At 41.8% G+C, this 16,493-nt stretch overlaps 1 protein-coding gene across 9 annotated transcripts in view; it reads left to right on the forward strand.

The window, feature by feature from the left end:
* Positions 1-16,493, forward strand: part of LDB2 (LIM domain binding 2) — a 382,241-nt gene that overhangs the window by 11,134 nt on the left and 354,614 nt on the right. The gene's annotated exons all lie outside the window — the stretch shown is intronic.

Below are 16,493 nucleotides of genomic sequence, written 5' to 3' on the forward strand. Positions count from 1 at the left end.
CTGGGCGTTCCAATGTGCTGGTACGTCCCACTAATACCAGGGTAGAGTTTCCTTGATTTTTCCTTACTGAGTTCTTTAAACTACGCATAGCTTCCTACATTACATCTCCTTGACCAACTCACCTGCGATTTTTATTTAGATCTCCACATTAGTATTTTTTATAAATCTTTCTAGTCAAGTATCTTGCATAGCTCAAGCATTAAGTTATTTGCATATATATGTATATGTATATATATATATATATATATATATATATATATATTGAGAGGGTAGCGTTTGTTAAATTTTGCTTCCCAATAGGGTCATTTCTTAGGACTCATGAGGATTTTATCTTGAGACTGAAAATTGTGTAGACAGGCAAAAGCTAAACTAATAAACAAGGCTGACCCTTTGGCAATGCACACACACACACACACACACACACACACACACACACGTCTTCTTCTGCCTTATAATTTCAGCCATGATTACCCTGCAGTTGACTAAAATTTCTTGCCTAAAACTGAAATGAAGCAGTTGGTGAATATCTCCTGCCTTTGAAAGGTTCTGATGGAGAACATTTGGTGGAGACGACCACTCTCAAAATAGCTGAATCCTAGAATTTCAGAGCTGGAATAGACATGAAAGATCATCCAGCCCTATAGCTCCTGACTTTGGAAGTGCAGAAACGACACATAGGCGGGGCTTACCTGGGCTCCCAAGTGCTGTAAAATGGTCTCAGGTTTTCTAAATCTTAACACTTGTTACTTGAGAATAACCAGGAACTGGCCACATTAAACACCATCTTACCAACTACTACCAATCTTACAAAAATTTCCTTTTTGGTTTTTTTTGAAGTTTATTTATTTATTTTGAAAGAGTATCCCAAGCAGGCTCCACGCTGTCAGCACAGAGCTGGATGTGGGGTGCCAACTCAAGAACCGGGAGGTCATAACCTGAGCCAAAATCAAGGGTCCGACGCTTAACCCACTGAGCCACCCAGGCGCCCCCTACAAAAACTTGCATGTTTGAAATCCCTTTCACCTTTTCCAGTTTTCTGATTGTGCTAAAATAGTATCATTCTTTAACATCATGCTGCTGATGTTGAAAAACACATCACTAGTCTACATTGCTGCAGACTTTATGCGGCGCCTGGGTGGCTCAGTTGGTTAAGCGTCCGACTTTGGCTCAGGTCATGACCTGATGGTTTTTGGGTTCGAGCCCCGCATCAGGCTCTGTACTGACAACTCAGAGCCTGGAACCTGCTTTGGATTCTGTGTCTCACTCTCTCTCTGCCCCTCCCCCGCTCACACTGTATTTCTCTCTGTCTCTCAAAAATAAATAAATGTTAAAAGAATTTAGAATTGGGGCGCCTGGGTGGCTCAGTTGGTTGAGCTTCCGACTTCGGCTCAGGTCATGATCTCATGGTCTGTGTGTTCGAGCCTCATGTCGGGCTCTGTGCTGACAGCTCGGAGCCTAGAGCCTGCTTCAGATTCTGCGTCTCCCTCTCTCTCTCTGACCCTCCCCTGTTCATGCTCTGTCTGTCTCTCTGTCTCAAAAATAAATAAACATTAAAAAAATTAAAAAAAAATAAAAGAATTTAGAATTTATGATTGTTTTCTCTGCCAATTTATTTAAAATTAAATTGTATATGTTTTAAAACATATATTTAATTTTTCTAATTTTAAAAACATGGTGCATTATTAACATAAAGTATTTATAAATACAACAATGTGCAAAGAGGCATATACACATTTTCTCTAAAATACAAGCAAAAATGGCTGTTAACATATTGGTATGTAAATGGAATCCACACAAGCATGTGTATCAACCTTTTCATGCTTAGGAGCATAGTGGGTGCCCTTTTGAATCCAGCTTTCTAAACTAACATTAGGAGTGTTTCACCACGCTCTTAAACCTTTTTCAAATATATTGTGAATTCCCTGAATTCTTTACACTTATGCTTATGTTTTGAAGCATAAGATAGCATCTAAATATTAAAAAAATTGTCTGGCTCCTTTGCGCCATGATTTGAACTCAAAGAAGTAGAATTTTTAACAATCTGTCTTGTCCCCCAGTTCTGAGATAGGATACTGGTACTAAGGACTTAGCTGTGGTAACTATTATGGTTACCATTAGCATGTAATACTAGTCAGAAATCTTCACTGAGGGCTCTCTGTCTCCTTTTACGAATGATTTTCCCTCCTGCTTGAAGGCACATCCTTCCCACCCCCACCCGCCCCCCCGACTGTTTTTCTTTCTCTTGTATTTTTTCTGAGTCAAGAGGCAGCAGGCATGCAACCTTGTGTAAGGTTTATAAATCAAAAGATTTTGCACAATTTATACTGGGAAGAAGGAGCTTGAATTAATGTTAAGAGTTAGTGTTGATCTAGAACCAGTAGGCTGGGCTATAGCAAGTTAATTTATGACACCGTTTGAAGGACATATATTCGATTCAAGGAGAAAAGTGATATCTCAAAAAGTGGGCTGTGTCATGAGTTGTATGCAATGTTATCTTATTTTCTTCACTGGATCGAAGAGATCCTTGGGGTCAGGTACTATCTTATTCATGTTTGTATCCTTCATGACAATTTACATTCTCTGTGGCCAATAGTGGTCTTTTTTTAAAGGCACATTTCACAGAGACAGCCATTTTGTAACTAGATTCTGAGTTATCACTGTTTTAATACGGGTAATATACATTTTATAGATAAGCTTCATACACATATGCTTCTATTACAATGTCGTGGTGTGCAATACCCTCCCCAACACGGCACTGGCATTAAATGATTAACTTCTGGAGTCATGCAGACTTATTTTTCTTACTATTTGTATGAACTTGAGTGAGTTAATTTACCTTTCTGCGTCTCAGTGGCCCTCCCGGGTAATGTAGGAATGATGACAGAAACTATGTCTTTGGGTTTTTATGAGGATTGAGTGAGATCATTCTTACAAAGTGGTTAGCATGGCGTTTCTCCTCTGTATGTATTAACTATCATTACTATGGCTTATTTGTTTAGTGGATATTGGACACTTACCCTATGTGATATTTACTGGCCTAGAGATGAAGAGGGAAGGAGTTTAGCGAGGGCACAGTAAGGATCTGTAGGAAGGAGGGTCTTGTGGGATGAGGGGGGATTTGCCAATCTGAAAAGAATAGCGGGAAGAAGGTTTTGGCAGAAGGAACAGCACATGCAAAGAAATTGAGCTTTGAAAGGCGATATCCTGTTTGAGGAAGGGTGAGGATTTGGGCATGGCTGGGGCTCGGGGTCTGGGGAGTCAGGTCAATATGTATGTATTCGTGTCGGGTGGGGTTGGTGAGGGTGGTAGGAGATAAGCATGGAAAGGAAGTGGGATTCTGATGGTGAAGGCCTTGGTGTGCTGAGCCAGGACGTGTGGTCTTCATCGTTGAGAGACTATTTATTTCCTGGACTTCACACGGTAAGTACAAGCAGGACCCTGATGTGATTGTTTAGTTTCTCTGTGCCTTGGTTTTCTCTTTGGGAAAATGATACCACAATAGTACTCACCTCACAGGATTGTTTTGGAGAATTTAATGAGATAAGGCCTATAGGTCCCTAGACTAGCACCTGATAAATGGTAGAGATTAAACCAACATTAGCTTCTACCGTATTGGACAAAGGGAACTGATAAAGGTAGTTTTTTGCCTGTGTGTGTGTGTGTGTGTGTGTGTGTGTGTGTGTAACACTTTGATCTGCTTTTGGGCAAGATCCCTCGGGTCACTTTGTGGAGGGGGGACTAGCGGTCTGTCTTGGAACATACTTGTCTGCTGAGAGAAGGGAATCCGTGAATGGGGAGATGCACAAAGGAAAAATTACACACAGTTACTGGCTGATGGAGATATTTTTAGCCCAGTGTGTCTGAAGCAAAGGATAGATTTTCATGGCATTTTTTTCTAAAGATGCAAAATTACCGTGAGCCAGGGTTATGTAACTTGCCCAGGGCCACTTTATTTGTGTACCAGTGAGGCCCATGATGTGGTTCATGGAACTTTCAGCAGTCATTTTAGAAGATGGGTCCCCATGTCTCCAGCCCTGACTTTTCCCTCTGCCTTTGACAGATTTGGGAAACCGGAAGTAATGCACTATGCCTTCTGGGAAAACTTCCTTACGTGGTAGCCAGCCTGGCCAGAGGACCCCATAGTGATGTGGCAGTTAGTCAAGTGAAAAGGCAGAGTGGGGAGAGACAAGACGGAGAGATTTGAAATCCTACCCCGTCCAGGACGGGGAACATAAGTCTCAGAAACCCAGTTTCCAAGGTGGCAGGCTAGAAATAATCCATCAACATCAGGCACATCTTGAACACTCAGTGGGACCGTGGAGGTAAATTGCCAAGACAGGGGCGGCGTTGGGTAGCGACTCTTCCCTTCCCTCCATTGCATTTGATGCGATGTCACGGAGACTGTAGACTGTTCTCGTTTTAGGGGTGGGTTTCCTGAACTCTTCTCATAGCTACTTTCCTCCCCAAACTTGAGCCTATGGCTTTGGATAAATCTTTCCCTTTCCTGAGGCTGATTTTTCTTCCGACAGCTCTGGCGTAGACGAGATGTGAATGGCAAGTTTCTTTTGTCGGCCCCAGAGTCTCTGACTCCCATTAGGTGGACTATTTGCTTCTGTTTTTAATCTACCACATTAAAAATAAAATCGAGGTAAATAATGTGTTATTGACTCTGTGTCAAGCCTCCTGTTCTTTCTCTCCCACCCTCATTGCTGAGGGGAACTTGCTGAGTCACAACGCCTTGCCTTTCCTCACCAACCGGCTGGAGCTGGAGAACCACACTTCGTCTCCAAGTGCTGTGAGCGCCATTGTCTTAACTGTGCATGAAAGAAGGTCCAGGGATTGTTTTTTTTCCGGTCATGATAAAAGAACCACAAAATGCAAATGCAGGATGTACTAAAATTACAGAGATCAGTGGGTGCCCTGCACTGTCAGTTTTGTTTTTTTTTTTTAAGAAAGGTTAAAATTCATCTGAACCAAGACTAGAAAATAAGCTTAAGGTGTTAGGTTATTCTGCAAAGACTGTTAATGCCTGTTGCCTAAGTGCATTAAACTGCTTTGAAATGATCACTTGTGTGTACTATTTTAAAAACCGCTTGCTGGGTGGTGATTTAAACCTGTTTTTTTCTGGACTCAAAACTTCACATTTGTCTGTTGAAAAAAAACCCTGTATTTGAGACAAATAAACATTAAAATATAGTTTATTATATTTCCAGGCATTTGTCTGCAAGGAAAATATGTCAAGACATTTACAGTTAGAAACCTCTACCTTAATTCAGTCCATTGTATTTCCAAGGAGCTTAACCATATATATAGTGTTACCAGGTCTCCGGAGACCTCCTTGAAGGGATACCAGATACTCTTGGTATAACAGGAGAGTGGGGGGTGGGGAGAGAAACAGTGGGGAACGGTTTCCAGTCCTCATTCTATATTTCCTGTGATTTTTTTTTAAGTGGAGGCAGGGGAAAAGGAGAAAAGAGAGAATGCTGTTACTTTTATGATGGCTTTGATTTTAAAACCATTAAAGACGCAGCATTTACTGTGGCACCCTGTAGTGTCTATGATGGGATTGCATTGGCTTATTCATCCCTCAATAAGTGATTGGGTTTTTTTTTTTTTTAATTACGTGCTCAATGATGGAGGACAACAAGCAAACCCTGCCCTCAGGAAGCTCATAGCCTAGTGGGGAAGGCAGCCAGTTAAACATCTACTTACAGTGTAGGGGTGTATGGTGACTCCTGATGAGCAAGACCAGACTGTTGAGAACAGTGAGAATAGAAGTCGTCCCAGCAGAAACCGCAATATTGTAACACACACATACGTGCACACATACACATGCACACGAGCATGCATAAAATATGCATGCATACATGTGTGCACATGCACTCATACATGTGCATGTTCACACTCTAAGTTGGTTATAATATGTAGTAAATTGTGACCCAAATATTCATAGTTTTAATCTAGGGCACTCTTACTAACTTTTTGACAATGCTGTGTATTTGGTGATCTTTAGAGGAATTGAGCTGCTTAAGCATCCAAACCCAGGGAGATAAAGCCATGCCGCATTAAAGTGATGGCTGCAGATTGAAGGGATGCTGCAACATTAAAGTGATGGCTGCAGATTGAAGGGATGCTGCAGCAATGAAAGTGATGGCGACAGATCGAAGGGATGGCTGCAGCATTAAAGTGATGGCTGCAGCATTAAAGTGATGGCTGCAACCAGGCCTTTTAACCTATTAGAATCTAAACCTCCGATGAGAGAGAAAGAAAAAAGGCAACCTCTCTAAGTCTGCTTAAAGGCCAAGATATAGCAAAAATAATCCTTTTGTTTTTCCTTGGTCATGAGAAAATGTCTGCGTGTAGGGTAGAAAACCTCATCCTTACCAGGGTGTTGAATGTAGAAATTTTCATGAAACTTTTAGGGTGTTACTTAGCGAATCTTAAAAAAAAAAATCCCCCCTCCTCCCGCCATCTAGCTAGACAATACTGAGAAAAATTTAGGAAGAAACAAATCATGCAAAGTCTTGAATGGTTAGGTATCCATAAAATTGAAGGCAGAGACTTAATGAGAATTTTGAGAATCTTGCAAAATTCAGCAGCAGGAACAATGAAAATCAAGTGCACATGTATTGAGTGTTTGCTTCGTGCCAGTCTCATAGTTAAGTGCTTTACATCATTGTCTCGAGCCGCACAGCAATAGTATTGGTAGGATTATTAGGTAATCCTAATATTAGTAATAGGTAGTATTATTACTTCCATTTTTCAGATGAAAACACTGTGGCTGCGAGAGGTTTAGCGCTTTGTGCAGGGTTTCATAGTGAGCAGGAATCACACGGTGGCTTGAACCCGGGTGCACCCAAGTCCACGGTTGATCTTCCCTTCTCAGCCCTACTGACTCTCAAGACAGTGCCCCACTTCACAGATGAAGAAACTGAGGCCCAGAGCACAGGGCCAAGTGCAGAAGAAATGCTGTAGACCTTTCTTGACTAAATAAGAAATATGAGCGAAACAACAAGCTCAGAATTTTAAACCCAAGGTAGCTGTAAGCTCCACACAGCACTGTGTCTGTCTATCGTTCCAGGCACAGCAGCCCATAGGACATGTTTACGTGAATTAGTAAAAGGTGTTCCTCCAGGTGAGCCTGCGGTCCTTTTGTACAAATGGAAAGCTTTCTGGTTTTCCTGTCAGGCAGACACCGGCCCCAAACTACCTTGCAAAGTGTTTTGGATTTCAGCCCCTTCTTCCCATTCTCTCGGCCAGTTGTCTCTTTGCAGCGTGGAAACTGCCCGACGGTGCGAGAAGTCCTGTTTTTATCTAACTTAATCATCCAGGCTCTAATACAGGACCTGGAATCTGACTGATCTCCACTAAATATTGATTGAACACTTAAACAAGTGCTAAATTGTCTTCTGGCATTATAATATAATAACTACGGTAGAGCGTTTGTGCTATGTGTCACGGAGAAGGTTGGAATTGAATCGGTCCTGTAAGAAAATTATAACATTTGGATTTGTTGAAGAAGTCCTTCCAGCTGGAAGGAACGAAGGCCTGAGGTGCCACCAAGCCGACAGGTATGGGGTGGGAAGAGGATGTAGTTGCCTGACTTCTGCTCGGGGAAGTGTGTGCAGGTGTGAAGGAGATAGCATGTCGGAAAGAGAAACCATTTTCATCCATCCCATGCTTGGGTGCCATGGTCCACAGAATGCAGTGTGAACGGGGCTTCGCAGACTTGTTAGATTTGCTTCTTGTTTCTGAGCGGCACACCCTTCCTTCTCTGCCCACTCAGTATTATTCAGAGGTCTACAGAGAAATAGAACTATTAGGATATCTCTCATCGTCTCTCTCTTTCTCTCTCTCTCATCTCTCCCTCTGTCTGTCTCTGTATCTCTATCTAGGAAGACATTTATTATTAGAAGGTATTGGCTCATGTGATTATGGAGGCTGAGAAGTCCCATGACCTGTCATCTACAAGCTGCAGATTCTGGAAAGCTGGTGATGTGGTTTGAAGAACCGAGAGTCAGAGGGCGAGTGGTCTAGATTCCAGTTTGGAGCCTGAGAACCGGGAGGACCAAGGGTGGGAGAAGATCAGTATTTCAGCTCAATGAGTCAGGAAGTCTATTCAACCATGTTCTGCCTTTCTGTCCTATTCAGGCTCTCACCCAATTGGATGATACCCGCTCACACTGGGGAGGGCCTCTGCTTTCCTCAGGTTTCTAACCGAAACGCCAGTCTCTTCTGGAAACACCTCCCAGACACACCTAGCAATAATGTTTAACCAGATAATCTGGCATTCCGTGGCCTGGTCAAGTTAACCCATGGAATTAACCGGCACGCTTTTTCCTGCTAGATGTCTGTCTTCTCAGCTATAAGAGAGAGTGGTAATGAAGGTCCTTGAAAGCTTGGCCGAGGACTTTGGATTTCACTTTGTCACGATAGGAACCGTAACGTATCCTTGAGCAGATCCATTAAAATCTTATTCATTTCCTCATTCAGTATGGTATTTATGTTGAGTAGGGGCCAGGATGTTTAGCATACGGTGGTGCATAAAAATAGACACAGGCCCTTCTTGTAGGAAACTTACAACCAAGTCAGGGAGGTATACAGCAAGTAAATGATCACAGAAATTGATATACAGTTATAATGTATAAAATGTGTACTATGTGGTGATAAAGGTCACGGGACAGATCTGGAATCTGGACACTGATTGACATACTTTGGAACCCAGGATCTGTCATCCACTGACACCAAACTTCCCAGACCAGAAAGAACATTAGAAATAATTCAAGCAATAAGGTTTCATTCAGTATAAACAGTTATCATTGCATGGTTGGTGGACTATGGTACGTTTATGCCGTTTCATTTGTTTTTAAAAACTCAACATTACGTTTGGATTTGCATATTTAAATGTGAAAGACAAGGAAAGACTGAGGAACTGTCCTTCACTGGAGGAGACTGAGAGAACAAGATAACTAAATCCTGTGTAGGAATCTGGTTTGGATCCTGAGCAGGTAAAGGACATTAGTGGGAAAACTGGCAGAATTTGAATAAAAATGTGTGGTTCAGTCAATAATATTGTACCGATGCTAATTTCTTCGTGGCAGCAATTGTGCTACAGATATACAAGATACTGACATTAGGCGAAGGTAGGCGAAGGTTCTAGAAGAACCCTACGATTTTTGCAGTCTTTTTGGAAGTCTAAAATAATTTTTAATAAAAAAGCAGTGCATTAAAAGTAGCATGTCTTATGTCCTCTAGTGTTCTATTTATATGTATCTCAACTTCTTTTTTATATTCAGTCGTTCTATTAAATCACATTAACATTTAAAAAAAAACAAAATGTGTACTATATAACACAGTGTGATAAATGCATCAGAGAAATCAAGCTTGTTTCTGGAAAGCATGATATAAAGAAACCTGGTCAGTGCTGGTGGGAGCAGTAGTAAGGAAAGCCTTCTTTGAGGAAGTGAAGTTTCAACTAAGATTGAAAGAACAGGGGTGCCTGGGTGGCTCAGTCGGTTCAGCGTCTGACTGTTGGTTTGGGCTCGGGTCTTGATCCCGGTCAGTCGTGAGATTGAGTGGGGCTTGGTGCCGGGGCTCCGCGCTGATAGTGTGTGGAGCCTGCTTGGGATTCTCTCTCTCCCTCTCTGTCTGCCCCTCCTCTGCTCACGTGTGTGTTCTCTCTCTCTCAAAAATAAATAAACAAGAAAAAATTAAAAAAAGAACAAATGAGATTCAATTAGAAAAATGGGATTTGTGGGGGGTGTCTGGGTGACTCAGTTGGTTGAGCGTCTGACTCTTGATTTGGGCTCAGATCAAGATCTCAGGGTCGTGGAATTGAGCTTTGTGTTGGGCTCGCACTGAAGGAAGAGCCTGCTTAAGGTTCTCTCTCTCTATCTCTCTGTCCCTCCTCTGCTTGTGTGCACTCTTGCACTCTCTCTCTCTGAAATAAAAAATAATGGGATTTGGGACACCAGGATGGCATTTTAAACGAGGAACAGCAAGCGTTAAGGTCCTGTGGTAGTCGGGGGGCAGGTTGTCTGGAGTGCAGAGTACAGGGAGGAGATTGTAGAAGCATCATGAAGCTAAAGATACATGTTGGGACAGATCATGCTTGACTGTGGTTAGACATGTTAAGGGTTTTGGCTTTTTTAAAAAAAAAAAAATCATGCTGGGGCACCTGGGTGGCTCAGTCAGTTAAGCATCTGACTCTTGGTTTTGGCTCAGGTCATGATCTCACGGTTCGTGAGTTCGAGTCCTTCATTGGACTCTGTCTGCATTGGTGGCCTGCACAGAGCCTGCTTGGGATTCTCGGATTCTCTCTCTCTCTCTCTCTCTCTCTAAATAAAAAAACAGACCTTAAAAATAAATAAATAAATAAAGTTTAGAAAGTCATGCTAAGAGCAGTGGGAGGTGTCCTCCTTTGAATGGGAGTTTGAAAGAGGGCACCGCTTTGGAATGGCATTTTGGAAACATTGCTCAGGCTGCTGAGGGGAGAACGATTTGGGAGCATTTAACAGCAGATGCAAGAAGATAGGCTAGAGAAAGCTATTATACTTTGCCAAGAAAAAGATGACCGTGCACTGGGCCACCAGGAGAGGGGACAGATGAGCACGGATGGGACAGTGCTTGGTGCACTGGGTTGACTATGGATGGTTTTGAGCAGAAGAGGTCTCTAGGCTGGGATGAGAGCAGGGAGTCTTTTTAGGTTTCATCTCTATCCGTTCTTGTCAACAGCATGTACCTGTGTCCTCAAGCTGGAAATTGGTGTATGGTTTACTGTTTTCCACTCTGCCTGCTTCGCAGAACCCACTTGAAATGGCTGTAGCAGCATCCCCTGTGTCCATCACTTCTGCCAAACCCCTTCATAGCCTTATCCGCCTCCCCTGAGCTGTGCATTTCCCAAGCTCCTCCCCCAACTTGCTTTCGATTACCTTCTACTTTCACGATATCTTTATTACTTACCAGTTTTTAAACATTCTTTGCCTTTTTTCTTTCTTTTTTTTTTTTAAAGCAAAGATTGATTGAGTTCATTCTCTTCCCCATTTTTGAGTCTCATTATTTCCCTGTTTCTTCTTGGTGATTAGTGGTCCTGTTTTCTTTCAAGTGCCTCTTATCTTTGAAAAGCTCTTGTGATTCTCTTAAACCCATTTGCCATTTTGTTGGCCTGTCTTCCTTTCCGCTATAAGCCTTAAGTATGGCATTATAGTTTTCTTTCACCCCCTCTTTCCTTCTTCAGGTACAACTATAGACACTTCACCGCTCTAAGATTGCTAAGCAGTGTCTGACACAATATAGAAGCTCAATAAATATTGGTTAAATTTGTTCCTTTCATTGCATGCACAGGCTTTGATGGAACCACTTAAAATGCTTCTTGTACATGCTCTCTTTTATATTCAAATATGTATGTGCGTGGCTCCCTGAATCCTGGCTTTCCCTGGGGAGGCTCGCAAAATCATTCCTTTCTTTGTGACTGTAACAGGGAGGTAGCATTTCACCCCTGCCTGTGGGAATGCCTCAAAAGTGTTGGGTGAACGTCATAACTGTATGTCAGTTCGATCAACTTTTATCAATGCATTTATGGTCCCCGTTCATTGCTAGATGACTTTTGATATTTTTGCATAATAATTACGGGTCTTAGTTTCTGTGGCTGGTAAGTGACAATAATCAAGGAATTAGAACAATGTAGGGACATTTAGAGAGGAGGCATTTATTCCACGGGTGGAAATTGTGCTAGCTTTCAAAAACGCAAGGATGACTCAGACTGGGAATAAAAAGGGAAAAGAGGGTGATTTGTTCAGTGATCCCCATGAAGCTCCAATTGAAAGTCAAAGGATTGTTTGCTCCAGGCTGGAAGTAGAGTTGACCCTTGAACTGCACAGAGGTTAGGGGCGCCGACCCCCGTGCAATTGAAAATGCACATATATATCTTGACTCCCCCAAAACTGACTCATTGCCTACTGTTGACCGGAAGCCTTGCTAATAACATAAACCGCTGATTAACGTATTTTGTACAGAATATGTAGTACACATAGTATCCTTCCAATCCAGTAAGTTAGAGAAAAGAAACTGTTATTAAGAAAATCATAAGGAACAGAAAATACATATACAGTACTGGACGGTATTTATGGGAGATAACCTGTGCATAAGAGGCGCCATGGAGTTCAAACCTGTGTTGTTCAAGGGTCGACTATAGTCCCTAAAGCGAAGTCAGTTCTTTCCTCAAAACTCTCCGGTTGTCTGTCTCACCAGGTCGATGGTAAGGTGAAAATAAGGTAACAGATACGAAAGTGTGTTGAATAAATGAAATTACCTTACAAATCTATACGGGGAAATTATCACTGCATCCGTGGTTGGAAGGCTTATGCAATGGTATACGTTTGGTTAGTGAAAGGAGATTTTTGGGGATCAATGGACACAGTTATTTCTAGAAATAGCCTGTTGTTTGCTGATTACTGTTAGCCGGCATCAGTTTAATGCCTTCCTCCTAATGTACCTAGAGATTTGTGATGGAATTATCTATGCAAATTGAATACTTAAAAAAAAAAACTCCCCGCAAACCTTTATGTTATATTTATAAACTTTACATTGTACTAAAGTCAGCAAATGTCACAGAATTAGAATCAGTAAATGCAAAAGTGAAGGTTTCCATAGCAACAGTAACTAACCCATATTGCATGTAAAATGGAGTGTACATTAGGATTTACATTTGATCGTCTATTAGTAGAGAAAAATACTATATAGAACAGGTGCAGTATGGATACATTCGGGTGACCTTAGTGGCTCTTTATCTTTACACTTCAGGCTTTAGCTGCTCTTCCTCTTTTGTATCTACCAAGTTTCGACTCCTTCAAGGAAAAGGAGGTAGGAAAAATTAGAGGCAACATTGGGCAGAGGTGTGTACCCCTAGATTTAAATGAGCAGAACATCATCCTTGCATAAATTATCAATCAACTCGGTAGTTGTTTCAGAGAAAGAAATAGACCCAGAATACTAAATGTTTAAGAGATTGTTGCACATAGGGTACTTAAGAATTTCTGTCTCCATAGTCAGTTTATCCAAACTAAAACGTGGTAACGCAAGATGATTTTGTGGCTTTGAGTTGGCTGGGCAAGGCTGGGGGGGGAGGGGGGCGGCGGGGAGCCCAATAGGTGGGTAGCAGAACCCGAGGCAAAGATGTGGGTCAAAGCCCCAGCCCCTCCCTCCCCCCATTTCTGTGCATCTGGCCTCCCTCACTGAACCTCATTTTCCTCCTATTATGTATCCTTTATCTATGACCAGAGGTTTTTGTTATCCCACATCAGAACGGGAGGAGGAGAAGGAGGAGAATCTACTTTCTAGACTCTAAAGCTTCCTACGTGGATGATGGCATTGCTAGTGTGTGAGGTGCCTCATAAGCAAGCGCCCCCACCCGTAAAGTTAGCCTGTCTTCCCTGGGGAGAGCCTGTCCTTGGCTGTGGCTTGCATAACAGGATGTCTCTTCACTCTGCTGGCCTTCCCGGCCCTTCTGGTGGAGAGCTCTGGTGAGTCATCGCCCAGAAACAGTCCTCCCTCTCTGTCAGTCTAGATCGGGAGATGGCTCTAGATAGACGCTCTTTTGTTGGACAAAAATTCCTTTGAGAAAATTGGGAGAAGGGTTGGTACTGACTAAACTTATGATTCACTCCAAAACGCAGTTGATTTTTAAAAATAATTTTAAGTAATATCAATCATGAGGTTTCCCCCCGCCCCCCCCGCAGAAACTTGAATCGTCTTAAGTATTCCTTGGCTTTGTTCTCATACTCTCTGATATCGTAAGTCTGGAGTAGGGCACAGGATCTGCTTTTCATCAAGTAACCATGGTAATTTCTAAAAATTTATTTTTAAATCAATCAGTTAATTTTGTACAGCTTTAAGGAGTTAGGAAGAGGGTATCTGGCTATGCCTGAGATCAGAATTTTGCGGCCAGCCTAGAAGCCCTGTCCCAGCCACATCCCCTCCTTGTACAGTATCAGTGGACTCTTTTGGTATTAACTTTCTAGTGTTTTTCCTCCAGTTTCAGCTGCTATTTTCAAATTGGTCTGCCTCACTTTCCAGCGGATACCTGTTGGTTATTCTTGGTTCCCTTATTTTCTGTGCCATCAAATGACCTATAGCCTCCTTCTGCTTCTTCCTGCCCAGACTGTGTCAACATGCATGTCTTGTAGTTGTTAGCGGTCTGTCCACCTGCTTGTGATTGGGAGTTCACCACACCCCCAAATGTCATCTTTTCCTATCACAGAATTTTTATTTTATGCTTCTTAAAAAAGCTCCTTTAGCCTTTGACATGTTTTAAAAATCCAACATTACTCTTGTACATACGTAAACAGGAACATAAATTGGCTATGTATTCCTAAGAATTTTCAGATGCAGGGTCTAACTTTTCAGAGTTGTTCTTTGACTCATAGCTGTCCAAGATTTTCCATGTAGTAAAATCTCTGTGCCGTGAAACGTGTTGGTGAGACAGCATTCTTCAAAATAATGCATTAAAAAAATTGGTGCTGGGCTCTGAGCAGGCTTTGCATTATGTGGAGCTTGCCTGATTTTGAATTCAGTATTCGGAAGGTAGCTAATCTTGTTGGATGTACAATAGCCCTGACTCTTACTCTGAAACATCCATTCCGAGAGGTTAAAGAGTGATCCGTTTTTGTCTTGCATTTTCTTCCAAGTCATTTACACCTGTTCTGCAAATTCTGATACTTCTTTTTTTTTTTTTAATATCTGCATATGTGCAATGACAACAATGGTGACGGAGATGGCAAATTAAAGTCTTATTGTAAAACGTGCATTGAGAATTCAGAGCCCAGAGCCATTGATAGAATTTATGATATGTAATATATACAGATATAAATATTTGGAATTTTATTGCACTTCTTATTTTGAAACCTGCTTTCGCACCTGAAAATATATCCCAAACATTTTTTTTTCATTAAGTGTGAGATAAAACTGCACTGTAAAATCTACATGCTTTCCAGTCTATGTATTACCATGGTGCATGTAATTAAACACCTTTTTGATCTCCTTCTAATTTTGTTGCAAGTATTTTCCATGGGTTTTGGTATGGCGCAACTCTGTCTGGTTTATGCGGGGAGTTGAAGATATTTCAAAATGATGCTATTCATTTTTCGTAACAGTCAAAAACCAGAAATGATCCAAATGCTTGTTTATTGGTGAATGAATAAACAAAATGTGGTATATCCATTCAGTGGAATGCTTTTAAGCCATCAAAAGGAACAAAAAGGAACAACATGCTACAGCATGAACGAACCTCAAGGATATTATGCTAAAGAAGTCTGTCACAGAAGACCACACATATATACCATGCAATTATGTGGGTGGATATGGCATGAGGGCAGGAGTTCCTGCAATCAGCATGAGGACAATATGCTCAAACTGGTTGCAGTGATGATGCACAACTTGGTATATTTACTACAAATGAAAACACATGAATGTTATGGTTTGTATATTATACTGCAAGAAAACCATTAAAAAAGCTATCTGCCACCCTTGCTGTTTTCTTAGAATAGAGAGTCGCTTGGGTGGCTCGGTCAGTTAAGCGTCTGACTTTTGATTTGAGCTCAGGTTGTCATCCCAGGATTGTGGGATTGAGTCCTGCATCAGGCTCTCTGTGCTGATAGCGGGGAGCCTGCTTGGGATTCTCTCTCCCTCTCTCTCTGCCCCTCCCCAGCTTGAGTGTACTCTCTCTCCCTCTCTCTCTCTCAAATTTAAATAAACTTCAGAAAATTTTTTTTAATTTAAAAAAGAATATAAAGTTTTAAGACTAGGCATTTGCTAAAAATACAAATTATAGAATAATGTTAAAATGCTACTTTTTTTAGAAAACTTTTGTAGAATTCAAATAATTTGTTTTCTGGGTTTTTTTTTTTGTTTGTTTGTTTGTTTTTTGGTTTTTTTTCTCCCTAAGGTATAAGGTAAAAGTGTAGGAAGCATTAAGGACAAAGAGTATGTTTTGTCAGAAAATTTTGGGGTGAACAGACAATATTTCCCATTGTGTGAGAGTTCCAGCTGTTAGAAGGAATAGAAAAAATGAAACCCAACTCAGTTTTTTAGCTGCTTTCAGTCATAAGTCCTTTTTTGAGCTTGTACAGAACAAGTTCATTCTGTCTTTTCCACTCTCCCAATATTGGGAGCCAATCAGCTCCTGGCTCCCCGTCCTCTCATCGCTGGGCTCCCTACTTGCAGGGGCTCAGCTGGTCCAGTGCCGTGGCGACACCCCGGATAGGCGCGTGCTGTCTTCCTTCACAGCGTTCTTGACATCCTATCTGTTGACTTGCCCCACTCTGCATTGCACAGCGGCATCTCTCCTGCCTGGTTGCCTTTCCTGGCCACAGGGTTGTCAATGTGACTCTTAGAATGTGGCCTAGATACAGAAAAGCCACCCCACAGGGGACGTGGCCAGTCTTGGTTCAAATACGGTGGCGGCTTCCCCGCTTTGTTTACAGATGTCATTAGAAGTT

Source organism: Panthera leo, chromosome B1 (assembly GCF_018350215.1).
Source record: "Panthera leo isolate Ple1 chromosome B1, P.leo_Ple1_pat1.1, whole genome shotgun sequence".
In the NCBI taxonomy this organism is placed as follows: domain Eukaryota; kingdom Metazoa; phylum Chordata; class Mammalia; order Carnivora; family Felidae; genus Panthera; species Panthera leo.